Here is a 16778-nt window from a genome sequence, read left to right on the forward strand (position 1 = left end):
CGGCGCTATGATGTCAGACGCCCAAAGGGGAGGAGCGGTGAGGGGAAGGAGGAGAGAAGTGGGGCCTCAACATGGCGGCTGTGGCACTGGTGGTGGCTACGGTGACGGCCTGGCCTGGGGAGGGCAGAGTTGGAGGTGGTGGTCTTTGCTCTCCCTAGGGGCCGTCAGGAGCTCAGAGGGGACCGAGCCTGGGAGGCCGGTCGGCGGCAGCACCTTTCGGCTTCTGGGACAGCGGCGGCAGCGTTCAGGTGAGGGGGCCTCCCGCTGGGGGAGGGGGAGAGGGGCGGGGGAGGGGGGGAGGGGCGGCGTGGGGGGAGGGAGCAGGTACCGGGAGACGGATGGGGGAGGGATAGGGAGGAAGCTGGAGGCTGAGTGGAATGAGAGGAGCGGCAGCTCAGGGGGTGTGAAGGCGAAGGGGCCAGAGACGGGTGACTTGGGGAGGATTCTGGGAGAAGGGTCGGAGTGAGGGGCGAAGGGGCGGAGGGCAGATGGGATGCGGGAAAATAAATGAGTTCGGATTAAGGGGACTAATACTGTACTGGAAAATAGGCGCAGTGGACATCTATCTGGCTGGAGCGAGAGCTCGGTGGGAATTAGAGGATGTTGGGGAGAGGGACCCAGGTTTTAGTAAAGGTTAGTGATGGGGACGACTTGAGGGTAAGCTGGGGACGTGAGATACAGATTTAGTTTTCCCTGAGGCGATGAGGTTAGGGGGAAAGGGAGGAGACCAGATCCGGGGCGAGTGATCTTTGGGGACATATTTGGCCTTGCCTGGTCTTCTCCAGGTATGTTAATCTTGTTTCTTTTGTTTGTTTCTTGGGTGGAGACTTATCTGTACAGTCCCCCTGGGCTTCAGAAACAGCCCCTAATCTTTCTTGTGGATCATTAATTTATAGTTCATTTATTTGATCTCTATCAGCGATCTCTGACCTTTGTGTTGTCGCCATGTTTTTGTTTCCAGACAGTTTCTTAAAAGTGTGGCTAGGCATAAAAATACATTTTATATTAAACTGAAATAAAATTTTGAGAGTTTTTAGACACCATGGAGTGTTGCAAAACCAGATTTGGTAATTTAGTTATCTATTAAATAGCTTCTGTTCTAACTCCACTTACTAGGGCTTCTTTCTTTCCTCAGTTCTAATAGAATTTGAGAATTTGGATAGATATGATGGATGTTTCTCTTTAGAATTTTGCCAGATTTGATGATGTGAAAAACGGGGCACTTAGTCTTTAGTGCTAGACAGCTCTTTCTAGTTAATGTCCCAAACTAGTTAAACTGAAAGTTTCTGTATTATTTTGTAGCAAAGAATGTAAAATGTCTTAAGTCTAAAAGAATTACATTGCCTGCATTAACCTACTTTTTAAAGTGGGATTTTATAAATTAAATTTTTGTTTCTAATCCATCCTATTCATTCTTTGTTACTTATTTATTCAACGTTTATTGACTCCCAAGTGTGTGTTGCATTAATAAGTCATTATAATTATGGAAATGGGAAAATTAATATTTCTCTAGTGAGAATATCACTGCACAGCCTCATTGGAAGAAAAAGTGTTTTTTGGAAATGAAGACTAAGGAAGTCTTATAAAATTATGTAAATATAAGAACTTACTAAATTTTTCTTTTGTTTAGTATTTGACTCATTATTTCATCATGACATACTTTATGTATATCTGAAAGATTTTATTTTTCTTTTTGATTTTGAAGAAGACAGTAGTAACAGTATCCTAATATGATAATATTAGGTCTGTGGACAATTCTCATCAGTAGTTTTTAGTTCCCATTTCTTAGTCTGGCAAACATCACTTTATCTTGGGTGACTTTTCTTTGATAACTTGACTGTGGTAAGGTATTTAAAATGAGGATTCCTGAAGTTTAATTCAGTGACTAAAATTGTCTCTGAATTTTTTCAGCATTATAAATGTATCTTCATTACCTCAGAGTGTAGTTGTCAGTATTATACATTTTTCCTGTTATTTAATTGTATTGTTGAATGTTTTGAGGTTTTTTTATATGTAGATTATTTTGAGTGTAAACATTTTCCCCACAAAGCAACCAAAACCGAAACCAGACAATCAGTTTATCATTAATCAGGTAATTTTCTTTAGACTGTCTTTCTCAAGAAATGCAAAAGGTAGCATACAGTACCTTAAATTAGGTATTAAATAAGCTTCTTCTTGGAATCAAGAAAACCTTGAGTTGAAGCTTAGAAATCAACTGGATTTAGTTTCCCACATAGCATGGGAATCCTTGCATCTGTATCACGAAGATAAAGTGAAAATCTATCCTCTTTTTCAGAATCTGATTCCTTATAGGAAAGAGCCTTTCAGTCAGAGAAAGATGTAAGCAGGGTGTTGCTCTTCTAACCTGTAGCACACAATTTCTTGTAATATTGGAAAATAATTTGAATGTAAGAATAATATTTTCCTATGAATTGAGAATTATAATTTCAGATTTAAAAAATTTTAGGTGAGGGCAGCTAGATTCACAAAGGGATATGTGCTAAAATTGGGTCTATATTAATGAGCTAGGCATTGTTAAACACTTTACATAATCTCACTTAATCCTTACAATTTGTTTAGGTAAGCAGGTCGTGAGAGGCATGCTTTTTAGGTGTTGAGGAAACTGAGGATTAGAAAAGTTGAGTAACTTAACCAGGTTACTAAATTTGTCCAATTTCAATGCCTTTACTGCATCTGTTACATCATTTTGCCCCACTTAGATGGCCACAGGGCCAGTCAATTCCTATCAAGTAAATTTAAAATATAAGCATGAGTTTTAAAGCAATACCATTTTAAACTACTTGTTCTCACTGAAACAGCAGTGTAACTGGAATGATAAATAGTTCATTACAATTTTAGTCACTTAAGATATCATCAGTATTCTAGGAGGAAGTAAATAGCTGAATATTTTGTACTTAACAAAATAAACTGGATAGGGCTTCCCTGGTGGCACAGTGGTTGGGAGTCCGCCTGTCGATGCAGGGGACACGGGTTCATGCCCCGGTCCGGGAGGATCCCACGTGCCGCGCGGGGCAGCTGGGCCCGTGAGCCATGGCTACTGGGCCTGTGCGTCCGGAGCCTGTGCTCTGCAACGGGATAGGCCACAGCAGCGAGAGGTCCGCGTACCACAAAAAAAACAAAACAAACAAACAAACAAACAAAATAAACTGGATAAACTGGATAAGGGACTAAAAGTGTTTATACTTGTATTGCTGAGTCAGGTTGGACCTGCTTCGGCAAGGGCCAAAATTTGTATTTGGCAGTAATCCTCATGTGTTCTCAGAATTTTGGATTGGTCATTGTCAGTTGCTTAATGCTTACCAAACACTTCCAGTGTTTGAGTCACTGAATTGGCTCATGGTAATAGTGAATCTTGTGGTTTACTGAGTCAAGAGCCAGCAGTGTGTGTGTTTTGGTTGTTTCACTTCCTCCCCAACACTTAATATTGTCAGAGTTTTAAATTTTTTTCTAATCTCTTGGGTTTGAAATAGTATCTACTGTGTTTTTATTACCATTTCCCAAAGTTGAGCATCTTTTTGTATGTTCATTGGCCATTTGTGCTTCTGTGATGTGTATATTAAAGTTCTCTGCCTATTTTTGAGTTTTATCTTTTTCTGATTGATTTTTAAGAGTTCTTTATTTTGTATTATTTGTATTATTTTGTATTATTTTGTATTATAATTATTTGTTAGTTGATGGTTTGCAAATATCCTCTCCCAATTTGTGACTTGTCTTATCTCTTCATAGTCTTTTGATGAGAAAAGTTCATAATTTTAATGAACTGAACTTTTCAGTCTTTTATGCTTTTTATATCATATTTAGGAAATCCTCTTCTACTAGGCATGCTATTTTAATAAATACAAGAGTATACGTATCTGTCACGTGGCATCTAATCTGACATTTAGTACCAATATTTGTTTGAGTAGAAAGGCCAACTTCTCAAGAGTTGTGTTTGTATTGTCTTTGGAGTTACAGGGCCAGACTTTTTTTAAAAAATAAATTTATTTATTTATTTTTGGCTGCATTGGGTCTTCGTTGCTACATGTAGTTGCGGCGAGCAGGGACTACTCTTTGTTGTGGGTGCATGGGCTTCTCATTTTGGTTGCTTCTCGTTGCAGAGCACGGGCCTTAGGCGCGCGGGCTCAGTAGTTGTGGCGCACGGGCCTAGTTACTCCGCAGCATGTGGGATCTTCCCGGACCAGGGATCGAACCTGTGTCCCCTGCATTGGCAGGCGGATTCTTAACCACTGCGCTGCCAGGGAAGTCCTGGGCCAGAGGGTTTTAAAAGCAGCTTGAGTTGTGCCTTATACACAGGTTACATATGTTTCCCCAAACTGGGAAACTAACAGATTTGTGAATGATGTGTGCATTTTACAAAATGTTAGTAATGTGGTATGACGGTGAGAGAGTTTTCTTGTGCGGACAGTTCATGAGTCACTCATTCTGAGCAGTTAGGACTTCTACTAAAGTATGTTCAGAAGGATTTTTTGATATCTAGTCCTGTCTAGTGTGGGCTTTATCAAGAATAATTGTGGTTTGTGAGAGAGCTGATGTGGAAACATTTTGGAAGAGTTTTTTTTGTTTTTATTTTCAAGTAATACATATTATATAATTAGGATAAAATTAGGTGGAATGTAATTACATTAAGTAAAAAGGAGAAATATGTAAATTTTCATAGTTAAACAACAACTTTGGACTTCCCTGGTGGTGCAGTGGTTAAGAATCCGACTGCCAATGCAGGGGCCACAGGTTCAAGCCCTGGTCTGGGAAGATCCCACAGGCCGCAGAACAGCCAAGCCTGTGAGCCACAACTACTGAGCCTGCGCTTTAGGGCCCGCAAGCCACAACTACTGAAGCCCGCGTGCCTAGAGCCCGTGCTCTGCAACAAGAGAAGCCACTGTGATGAGAAGCCCGTGCACCACAACAAAGAGTAGCCCTCTCTTGCCACAACTAGAAGAAGCCCGCACACAGCAACGACGACCCAAAGCAGCCAAAAATAAATAAAATAAATAAATAAATTTAAAAAACCCAAAAAACAAAACAAAACAAAACAACAGCTTGTTCCTGTGTGTGTGGAGGGTTTGGGTTTTTTGGGGGAAGGGGTGAGTATCGTATGTTTCTGGTATTTAAATTACATTAGATACATTTAAAAGAATGAAGGGGCTTCCCTGGTGGCACAGTGGTTGAGAGTCAGCCTGCCGATGCAGGGGACGCGGGTTCGTGCCCCAGTCCGGGAAGATCCCACATGCCGCCGAGCGGCTGGGCCCATGAGCCATGGCCGCTGAGCCTGCGCGTCCGGAGCCTGTGCTCCACCACAGGAGAGGCCACAACAGTGAGAGGCCCGCGTACCGGAAAAAAAAAAAAAAAAGAATGAAGTACTCTTCTTAGTATTGGAGAAACTACATCTGTTTAAAGTTATGATGGGGAATTCCCTAGTGGTCCAGTGGTTAGGACTCCGAGCTTTCACTGCCAAGGGAGTGGGTTCAGTCCCTGGTCAGGGAACTAAGATCCTGCAAACCACGTGGTGTGGCCAAAAAAAAAAAATTATGATGAACATTGCAAACTGACTAGAACATATGTGAGGGAGGATATAGTTTTTCTGTTTTGTTTTTTAAACTCCCTGCCCAGCTCTTTGGACTGTGTGGTTCCTATCCACCATTAAACCCTTATCTCTTAGGTTATTTTTATAAAAATCTTGAGCAATTTGATTTACTCTGTCGTGTATTAAAGCCTCTAAAAACTTTTTTCTTTTTTTCATGAGAAGACTATGGAGTACTATGAACTTTGGGAACTGTTCTTCTAAGCAGTTGGATGTTCTGATCATGGCAAAGACCATGTTGAAATATAAAACATCCACCAGACTTTAATTATACTGCAAATACTGTATAGTGATATACAGTACATCCTTGATATCTGTGAAAGATAATGTCCCTAGAGTTTTGAGAATCCTTGCATAAATACCATACTTTAGAATGTCCCTCATAGTTTATAGAAGAGTATAATGGAAAATTTTTAGTTACCTTCAGATTTGATGGATAAATAGAACAACAAAGTTAGAGATTTTGATGCTAAACTCAGTCTTCAGCTACCTTTAACTCCCAATCTTTTGCTGTTTGTCACTGCTGGCTGGCCTATTCCCTGCCTCTCCGCCCCCCCCCGCCCCGTACTGGGCCTCTCACTGTTGTGGTCTCTCCCGTTGCGGATCACAGGCTCCGGACGCGCAGGCTCAGCGGCCTTGGCTCACGGGCCCAGCCGCTCCACGGCATGTGGGATCTTCCCGGACCGGGGCATGAACCCGTGTCCCCTGCATCGGCAGGTGGACTCTCAACCACTGCGCCACCAGGGAAGCCCCCCAGCCTCTTTTAATAACCCTTTGGAGACTCAAGGTCAGACTGGCTTTGCTTGTCTTGTGCTGCATCTTATCATCATGGTCTTAGTCCCAGGCAGGGTTCATATCCTCATTTCTTCCTTCATTAGTTAGAATGGAATCTTCCTAATCCTGACATCTTCCTATAGTTTGGGAGTGTTAATATTTCCTTCTAGAGTTCAGTGGCGAAGGATATGGTCAGTAACTTCCCTATTTCCTCCTTCAGGCAGATTATACCTTATACCACACCATGTATGATAAATGACTCCTTTCTGTGGGTGGAATTCAAAGTCGAATGTCAGCTAGATTACAAATTACTGTATGGAGTGGAATTTAGGGGTAGCTTGTGAATTCTCAAAAAGTTTTCTTCCATCAAAGGTTACTCTATTTCCAAGTGATAATAGCAATAGGAAATCAACCAACCAACTTACCACAAATTTTGTTCTGAAATACTTTAAAATTACTGAAGGTCTTGAATTGTTTATATCCTGTCCCATCCATTTTCTGAAACAGGAAATTCTAGCTAGTTCTTGTAATTTAATAGGGAATCTAACTTTGTCCTTGTAGTAGATAGTTTTTACAATAATATTTCACTTACCTGGCTTATTCAGAGACCTCGGTGTTTTATATAAGCAGAATTTTAAGATAATGGAACGTTTCTTCTTTGAGAGCCCATGTTAAACAAAATTATTGGTAGATTATTAAATGAGAATCTTTTATAACTATACCTTTTATAATGCAGTCAGTAATAATGTATGGCTTACTCCATAATAATGTAGTTCTTACCCCAAATGTCTCTAGGAAGCTATGCTTTTTGAGTTGTTGGGTCTCTGTTTAAAAAAAAAATGTTTTTGGTCTGTATGTATTACTGGCAGTAAAATTTAGTGAAAGAGTGTACATATTAGGGTAACTGAGGCTTATTTTATTTAGTATTGTAAGAAATTATATTTAGGCACAGTTCTAGTTTGAGACGTTCTTGATCTGTCCAATACGATAGCCACATAGTGCAGATATAAAACATTTTTATCATTATGGAAAGTTCTTTTGGACAGCACTGTTCTCGACAAATGCTTGTCAAGTTTTATTGTGCCTGTAGATCACCTGGAGATCGTGGTAAAATGTAGATTCTGATTCAGTAGTTCTGGGTGGGCTTGCAATTGTGTATTTTTAATAAGCTCCCAGGTTATGTTGATGGCCCAAGGACCATACTTTGAATAGTAATTTTTAAAAAAAATTTATTTATTTTATTTTTGGGCTGCGTTGGGTCTTTGTTGCTGTGCGTGGGCTTTCCCTAGTTGCAGCAAGTGGGGGCTACACTTTGCTGCGGGGCGCAGGGTTCTCATTGCGGTGGCTTCTCGTTGTGGAGCCTGGGCTCTAGGTGTGTGGACATCAGTAGTTGTGGTGCACGGGATCAGTAGTTGTGGCTCACAGGCTTAGTTGCTCCGCGGCATGTGGGATCTTCCCAGACCAGGGCTCGAATCCGTGTCCCCTGCATTGGCAGACAGATTCGTAACCACTGAGCCACCAGGGAAGTCCCTCAATAGTAAAGTTTTGAATTTACTATAACATGAGGTTGATTTGGGACCTTTTTATGAGGTATTTTCTTAATATATTATAAGCTTTTTAATTAACGTCTTTTGCCAGGAGAGATTATATTGTAATGGACAGAACTCTGGACAGTGAGTTGAAAGATCTAAAGTTCTAGTTCTGGTTTCCCATTTAAAACTAACCATCTCTTTCAGACTTGAGCTTTTTAGTTTGTGGAATGGGGATACCTGCTTATATCTCCTAGCATGTGAGGTTCATATAAGATGATGTATGTGATGGTCTTTTCAAAAGTACCTAAGACTTTAACATATAGTTTTGAAAATTATAAAGTTTGTAACATATACTTTGTTAGAAGCATAATATTTCCCACTGTTAGCTAACATTCTTATTTTTCTAAAGCTAATATACTGCATTTTATCTGGGAATTCTCAGTAACTTTTATGTTATTTTTTATGCTTAATGTTTGTCTTTTTCCATTAGAATTAATTTTAATGAGGGATTTTGTCCTGTTATAAGCTGCCACTTAGAGAAGTACCAAGCAATAATTGTAGGTACACCTTAAACAGATGTTGAGTGAATGAGGCATGAAGCCTGAGAAATTGCCTTTTGCTGTGACCAGGCAGGGATAGTTTTTCAAATGAACAAAATTTGATTGGGAACCAGCAAGGGGGAAACAAAAAAGTAATTATTTAGGGACTTCTCTGCTGGTGCAGTGGTTAAGAATCCGCCTGCGATGCAGGGGACACAGGTTTGAGCCCTGGTCCAGGAAGATCCCACATGCTGTGGAGCAGCTAAGCCCATGCGCCACAGCTACTGAGCCTGCGCTCTAGAGCCCGTAAGCCACAACTACTGAGCCTGTGTGCTACAACTACTGAGGCCCGCGCACCTAGAGTCCATGCTCCACAACAAAGACAAGCCACCGCAATGAGAAGCCCACGCACCGCAATGAAGAGTAGCCCCCGCTCGCCACAACTAGAGAAAGCTCGCGTGCAGCAACAAAGACCCAACACGGCCAAAAATAAATAAATAAATTTACTTAAAAAAAAAAAAAAAAAGATTTGGTTTAGGAAGGTGAGGAGGTCCCAGTAGACAGTGGTAACTATTGCTTGTGTTATCTTATTTTGTCCTTATAATAACCCTTTTGATTTACTTCATATTAACATTTCTTATATTATTAATCTTTGCTTTTACTTATAAGAAGAATGTGTTTGTTGAGTTTTGTTATTAGAGATATATTACAACCCATTTTGATAGATACTTGTAAAACAACTAAGATTTGTTGAAAGGTCTGCCATGTGCTTTTTGTTTTCCTTTATTAGAAATCATTTCATAATAAAAATATGAAGTTATAAAATACAGAAGAAAATTTCTTTTATATATGTATTGTATGTACCTATAGTTTTAGAAGTAGAGCTCTTAAGACAATTGCCAATAATCTTATTATGTTAATTGCTACATTCGGTAATCTGAAGCAAATCTGTTAGTTGATAATTTTCTTTTTTTTTTTTTTTTTTTTTTTTGTGGTATGCGGGCCTCCCTCTGTTGTGGCCTCTCCCGTTGCGGAGCACAGGCTCCGGGCGCGCAGGCCCAGAGGCCATAGCTCACGGGCCCAGCCGCTCCGCGGCATGTGGGATCCTCCCAGACCGGGGCGCGAACCCGGTTCCCCTGCATCGGCAGGCGGACGCGCAACCACTGCGCCACCAGGGAAGCCCTGATAATTTTCAAAGGATGAGGAGCCTTTGTTGATTTTGTTTCCTAGACTCTAACCACACAGATATATCTTTTCTATAACATTTCCTATCCTAATTTCCCATTTTCTAAAAGGCTTGTCTTTTATGCGTTTTCTTTTTTTGAACCCAGGCTGAATATTGGTCTTTGAACAGGGGGAGTAAATTCTTTCATATTAATTATGATTGTAAATCTATTTAGTTTTATTCTTATTCTACATTTTCTGTTTACCCTCTTTTCTTGTTTTTTAAAATCTTTTTCTTCCTTTTGATGAATTTTTTATATTTGACTTCTTTGCTTTAGTTATTTGAAAGTTGCTCTTCCTATTCCTTTTTTTATGTTGGTTGATGTTAAAATTTTTATATGTAATTTTAACATTTATTTATTTATTTGGCTGTTCCGGGTCTTAGTTGCTGCATGCAGTCTTCATTGTGGTGTACGGTATCTTTAGTTGTGTCATGCAAACTCTGAGTTATGGCATGTAGGATCTAGTTCCCTGATCAGGGATCGAACCTGGGTCCCCTGCATTGGGAGCATGGAGTATTAGCCACTGGACACCAGGGAAGTCCAATATATGTAATTTTTATACATAAAATCCATATGTCCTGTATATGTAATCTCTACAATAAGACAAGTTTGTTTTACTTCCTCCTCTCTCCCAAATTTCTCCCATTTTCAGGTCATCTCAGATTTTAGTTCCAGGTCACTTATTTACTCTTATGTCAGGAGTTGCTTTGGACTACGTATATTTTACTGATTTATTTGCCCACCGCTTTTTCTGATGTTTTCCATTTCTCCTACTTTAGATTAATTTTATGCTTTGGTAAACTATATCTCTGAATTCTTTTTTCAGGGAGGAATCAATGAAGAGTGAATTTTCAGTCTTTAGATGGTGAAATGTTTTCATTTTGCTCCCTTATTTGGATACTAGGCTTCTAATTTTACTACTATTCTTAATCAGATTTTTGAAGATAATTGCTCCATAATTTTATAGCCTCTGTTGTTGATAGTGAGTTCTTGAAGCTAGTCTTACTCTCTTTCCTTTGTATATAACCACTTTCTATCTGGAAGCTGTTTGTTGTTCAGACTTTTAAAAATCTGGTGATGATCTAAATTTTTATGATGTGTCTAGATTTCAGTTTTTACCAGTGCATTTTGCTTGGTACTCACCTCTTCTAGTTTCAAGACTGTGTTATTTATTTATTTAGCTCTTAGAGGTTTTATTTCTCTTTTTCTGTACTCTCAGTTCTCTCCTGAAACTCCTGTTAGACCAATTTGAGAACTGCTTAAAACTATTGATCCTGAGCTTGAAACACTTTCACCATGGCATATTTCCACCTTCTAAACTCGTCTGTATTTAGGGCTGGATTTTTAAAAATAGCTTTATTAAGGTATAAGTTCATATATCACAAAATTCAGTCATTAAAAGTGTACAGTTCAGTGTTTTTTTAGTATTCACAGTGTGGTGAAACCACCACTACAGTCTGTTGAAAATGTTCCAGAGCATTTTCAGTACCCCCAAAAGAAACCTCATGTCCATTAGCATTGACTCCCTATTCCACTCTCCCCACAGCCCCTAGCAACCACTTATTTACTTTCTGTTTCTGGATTTGCCTATTTTAGACATTTCACATAAATGGAAGTATAATATGTAGTCTTTTGTGACTTCTTTCATTTACCATGTTTTGTATGTTTTCATTTCTCTCAAGGATTACACTTAACATCTTAAATTTCGAACAGTCTAGTTTGAACTGATAACTGACTTAACTTCAATATCATACAAAGACTCTGATCCTGTATGGTTCTGTACTACCCCCTTTAAACGTTGTTGTCACAGATTGCAACTTATGTGCAACGTGGATGAACCTGGAGGGCATTATGGTAAGTGAAATAAGCCAGGCGTAGAAAGACAGTAACATAGATTTTTTTTTTTTTTGGTTGCGTTGGGTCTTCATTGCTGCGGGCGGGCTTTCTCTAGTTGCAGCGAGTGTTGGCTACTCTTCATTTAGTGTGCGTGCTTCTCATTGCAGTGGCTTCTCTTGTTGCGGAGCATGGGCTCTAGGCACGTGGGCTTCAGTAGTTGCAGCACGTGGGCTCAGTAGTTGTGGCACACGGGCTCTAGGGCACACAGGCTTCAGTAGTTGTGGTGCGTGGGCTCTAGAGCGCAGGCTTAGCAGTTGTGGTGCACGGGCTTAGTTGCTCCGCGGCATGTGGGATCTTCACAGACTAGGGCTCGAACCCGTGTTCTCTGCATTGGCAGGTGGATTCTTAATTACTGTGCCACCAGGGAAGTCCAATAACGTAGATTTATAATAATTTTTGTGCATTAAAAAAAATCTGTACTAAATAAAAAGGGGAGTTGGAAACCAAAAACAATACTAGCTGTTAGCCTATTTATTCTTTTTTCAAAATAAATTTATTTATTTATTCATTTATTTATTTATTTTTGGCTGCGTTGGGTCTTTGTTGCTGCGTGCAGGCCTTCTCTAGTTGCAGGGAGTGGGGGCTACTCTTCGTTGTGGTGCACGGGCCTCTCATTGCAGTGGCTTCTCTTGTTGTGGAGTGCAGGTTCTAGGTGCACAAACTTCAGTAGTTGTGGCACACGGGCTCAGTAGCTGTGGCCTGCAGGCTCTAGAGTGCAGGCTCTGTAGTTGTGACTTACGGGCTTAGTTGCTCCGCGGCATGTGGGATCTTCCCAGACCAGGGCTCGAACCTGTGTCCCCTGCATTGGCAGGCAGATTTTTTTTTTTTTTTTTTTTTTTTTTTTTTTTGCGGTACGTGGGCTTCTCACTGTTGTGGCCTCTCCCGTTGTGGAGCACAGGCTCCGGACATGCAGGCTCAGCATCCATGGCTCATGGGCCTAGCCGCTCCGCAGCATGTGGGATCTTCCCGGACTGGGGCTCGAACCCGTGTCCCCTGCATCGGCAGGCGGACTCTCAACCACTGCGCCACCAGGGAAGCCCTGGCAGGCAGATTCTTAACCACTGTGCCACCAGGGAAGTCCTAGCCCATTTATTCTTAGCAGAGGTCTTTATTTCTTCCTGAGGCTTTGAGTTACTATGGTATTCTGCTATTTCAACCTGAAGGACTTTTAACATTTCTTGTAGGCAACAAACTCTCTCAGGTTTATTTATCTGAGAATGTTTCAGTTTCTCCCTCATTAAAAAAAAAAATTATTTATCTATTTTTTTGGGCTGTGTCAGGGTCCTAGTTGTGGCATGTGGGATCTTTCATTGCAGTGCGAGGGCTCTTCGTTGCAATGCGTGGGCTTCTCTCTAGGTCTGGTGCACAGGCTCAGTAGTTGTGGCATGTGGGCTCTCTGGTTGTGGCACGCGGGCTCCAGAGCACATGGGCTCTGTAGCTGTGGTGCAGGCTCCAGAGCGTGTGGGCTCTGTAGTTGTGGTGTGCAGTCTCCAGAGCGTGAGGGCTCTGTAGTTGTGGCATGTGGGCTCAGTAGTTGTGGCGGGCAGGCTTAGTTGCCCCGTGGCATGTGGGATCCTAGTTCCCTGACCAGGGCTCGAACCTGTCCCCTTCATTGGAAGGTGGATTCTTAACCACTGGACCACCAGGGGAGTCCCCCTCCCTCATTTTTTGTTGTATTAATTAATTTATTTTTGGCTGCGTTGGGTCTTCCTTGCTGTGCGTGGGCTTTCTCTAGCTGTCGCGAGTGGGGACTACTCTTCTTTGTGGTGTGTGGGCTTCTCATTGCGGTGGCTTCTCTTGTTGCGGAGCACGGCCTCTAGGTGCGCAGGCTTCAGTAGTTGTGGCATGAGGGCTCAGAAATTGTGGCTCATGGACTCTAGAGCACAGGCTCAGTACTTGTGGAGTACGGGCTTAGTTGCTCTGTAGCATGTGGGATCTTCCCGGACCAGGGCTCGAACCCATGTCCCCTCCATTGGCAGGTGGATTCCTAACCACTGTGCCACCAGGGAAGTCCCCCTCCCTCATTTTTGAAGGACAGTTTTTGCCAGATACAGTATTCTTGATTGACAGGTTTTTTTTCTTTTGGTAATTTAAATATGTCATCCTACTGTCTTCTGTCCTCCATAGTTTCTGATTAGAAATTGGCTGTTAATCTGTTGAGGCTCCCTTGTAAATGAGGAGTTGCTTCTCTTGCTTTTAATGATTCATTCTTTTTTTCCAACAGTTTGGTTATAATGTGTCTAGGTTTGAATCTCTTTGAGTTTATCCTACTTGGAGTTCATTGAGCTTCTTGAATTTGTACATTCATGTCTTTCATCAAATCTGGGAAGATTTTGGCCGTTATTTTTTAAAATAGTCTTTCCGCCCTTTTCTCTTTTCTGGGACTCCTGTAATGTGGATGTTGATATGCTTAATGGCATTCCAGAGGTCTTTTAGGCTTAGTTTGCTTTTCTTTATTCTTTTTTCTTTCTTTGTAGACATTGCTCTTTCTTCAAGTTTGCTGATTCTTTATTTTGCCTGCTCTGATCTGCTGTTGTACCCATCTAGTGAACTGTTTCAGTTACTATATTTTTAGCTCCAGAATTAAAACTACCGAAGTATAGAAAGTTGAACATGAAAGCCTTTTACCTTCTTCCAGAACTAACCATTGTTAACAGTTTGGTATGAATCCTTTCTGATTTTTGTGTACATACAAAAAGCCATGCAAATCTATGTGCTTGTTGAGTTTTTTTTAAGCTTTTTATTTTGATACAATTTCAGATTTACCAGAAAACTTGCAATAATAGTACAGAGTTCCTGTATACCTTCTATTGAGATTACCTACGTTTCATATTTTTGTTATGTTCTTCACTCATTCTCCTTTCCTATCATCTGTCCTCTATTTGTATTTACATATACATATTATTTTTTTCATAATTGCTTGAAAGTAAGTTGGGGACTTCCCTGGTGGCACAGTGGTTGAGAATCCGCCTGCCAATGCAGGGGACATGGGTTTGATCCCTGGTCCGGGGAGATCCCACATGCTGCAGAGCAACAAAGCCTGTACGTCACAGTTGCTGAGCCCACGTGCCACAACTACTGAAGCCAGTGTGCCTAGAGCCCATGCTCCACAACAAGAGAAGCCACTGCAATGAGAAGCCTGCGCACTGCAATGAAGAGTAGCCCCCGCTTGCTGCAACTAGAGAAAGCCCACGCGCAGCAACGAAGACCTAACACAGCCAAAAATAAATAAGTTAACAAAAAAAAAAGAAAAGTAAGTTGAAGGCATGATACCCTATTACTACTTTACAGTGCGTACTTCCTAAAAATAAGAACATTCTCTTACGTAGCCACATACTAATGATCAAAATCAGGAAATTAACTGTTATTGAATCACCCCTTGTCTAGCAACATTCTTACAGCAAAAGAACATCCTGGATCATGCGTTACATTTAGTGGTTTTGTATTTTTAATTGCCTTTCATCTGAAACAGTTTCTTAGTCTTTGTCTTATGACTTTGACATTTTTGTAGAGTACAGACCATTTATTTTATAGAATGTCTCTCAAGATGGGTTTGTTTGATATTTCTTCATGATTAGATTCAGGTTGTTTGATACTTCCTCATGATAGTTTCACGTTTGGCAGGAATACCACAGAATTGATGTGTTCTCAGTGTATCATATATGGAGGTATAAGTTTGTTCCATTACTGGTAATTTAATTTTGATCACTTGGTTAAGGTGGTGTCTGTCAAGATACAGTTACTGTTTTCTCCACCATACTTAATAAAAAATATATTGTGGGGAGATACTCTGAGACTATGTACATATCCCGTTACCCTTGTGGAACTTGAACCCACTTGTTTTAGCATCTACTGATACTGAATTCTTCAGATTATTGATATGATGGTTGCCAATTATGAGTTAGGTTTAATGCACAGTTTTAGAAAATTAAAATGTGATTATTCTGCAGCCTCTTTGATTTTACAGTATAGCAGTAACATCTTTTTATTTCTTTATTTTAGAAATTTCCAAACTTATAAATGTAGATCTAGCCATAATAGCTGTTAATCTGCCTTTCTTCCTCCCTCTCTTCCTCCCTTCCTCTTTTTCTTTCTTTCTTTCTTTTTAATAAATTTCAGGTGTACAGCATAGTGATTCACAATTTTTAGAGGTTATACTCCATTTATAGGTATTATAACAATCTTATTTCACATACATGCCCTCTTCCCAGTTATTTTGGAGCAAATCCCAGTCATATCATTCCATCTGTAAATATATTTTTGTGTATCTCTGAAAGATAGGAATTATAAAAAAACTGTAATACCATTGTCCTACCTTAAAATTTAACTTATTTAATATTATCAGATATCCAGTTAGTGTTCATATTTTCCCAATTGTTTTGACTTTTTTCCTCAGTGTGTTTGGATTGGGATCCAAATAAGATCTGTATGTTGTGATTGCTTTATTTATTTAAATAATATTTTAAAAAATTTTAATTAAATTAAATTAATTAATTAATTTGGTTGTGCCGGGTCTTAGTTGTGGCTCGCCGGCTCCTTAGTTGCAGCACGTGGGCTTCTTAGTTTTGGCATGCAAACTCTTAGTTGCGGCATGCATGTGGGATCTAGTTCCTTGACCAGGGATTGAACCTGGGCCCCATGCATTGGGAGAGCAGAGTCTTAACCACTGCACCACCAGGGCAGTCCCTGTGATTGCTTTAGATTTATTGCTTATGCTCTTTTTTAACTTATAGATTCCCTCCTTTCTATTTTTCTTTTTCTTTCCTTGAAATTTTGTGTTGAAGGAAACAATTTTTCCTGAAAAGTGTCTTACAGCTAGGAGTTTGCTGTTTAATTCAATTTACTAGTATTTCAATTAGAATTTAGTGTCTATATACAAATATAAGTATACATATATACAAATATATGAGGTTTGTTTCTTATTTTCCTTTTTTCTCCTTTGTCAAATTTTGGTATCAGTATTATGCTAATCTCATATGATAACTTGGAAATTTGGCAACATTAATTCAGTAGGTACTTACTGAGCACTATTTACAGACACTATGCTTGGTGAAATGGTGAACAAAACCAAAGTGGTTCTTGTACTCATAGTGCTTAAAGCCTAGTGGGGAAAGCTAGGCAATAAATAAACCCTGTATAAAACTACAAAGTGTGGGCTTCCCTGGTGGCGCAGTGGTTGCGCGTCCGCCTGCCGATGCAGCGGAACTGGGTT

At 40.2% G+C, this 16778-nt stretch overlaps 1 protein-coding gene across 2 annotated transcripts in view; it reads left to right on the forward strand.

The window, feature by feature from the left end:
• Positions 1–116: 116 nt before the first annotated feature.
• Positions 117–16778, forward strand: part of UBAP1 (ubiquitin associated protein 1) — a 55281-nt gene continuing 38619 nt past the window's right edge. The window contains exon 1 of one of the 2 annotated variants that reach the window (XM_007100739.3): positions 117–248. The gene's annotated coding sequence lies outside the window, so the exon portion shown is untranslated. Of the gene's footprint in view, positions 249–510; positions 786–16778 lie in introns of those variants that run through there. The other variant, XM_007100740.4, reaches the window with a different exon arrangement.

Source organism: Physeter macrocephalus, chromosome 9 (genome assembly GCF_002837175.3).
Source record: "Physeter macrocephalus isolate SW-GA chromosome 9, ASM283717v5, whole genome shotgun sequence".
NCBI classification, from domain to species: Eukaryota; Metazoa; Chordata; class Mammalia; order Artiodactyla; family Physeteridae; genus Physeter; species Physeter macrocephalus.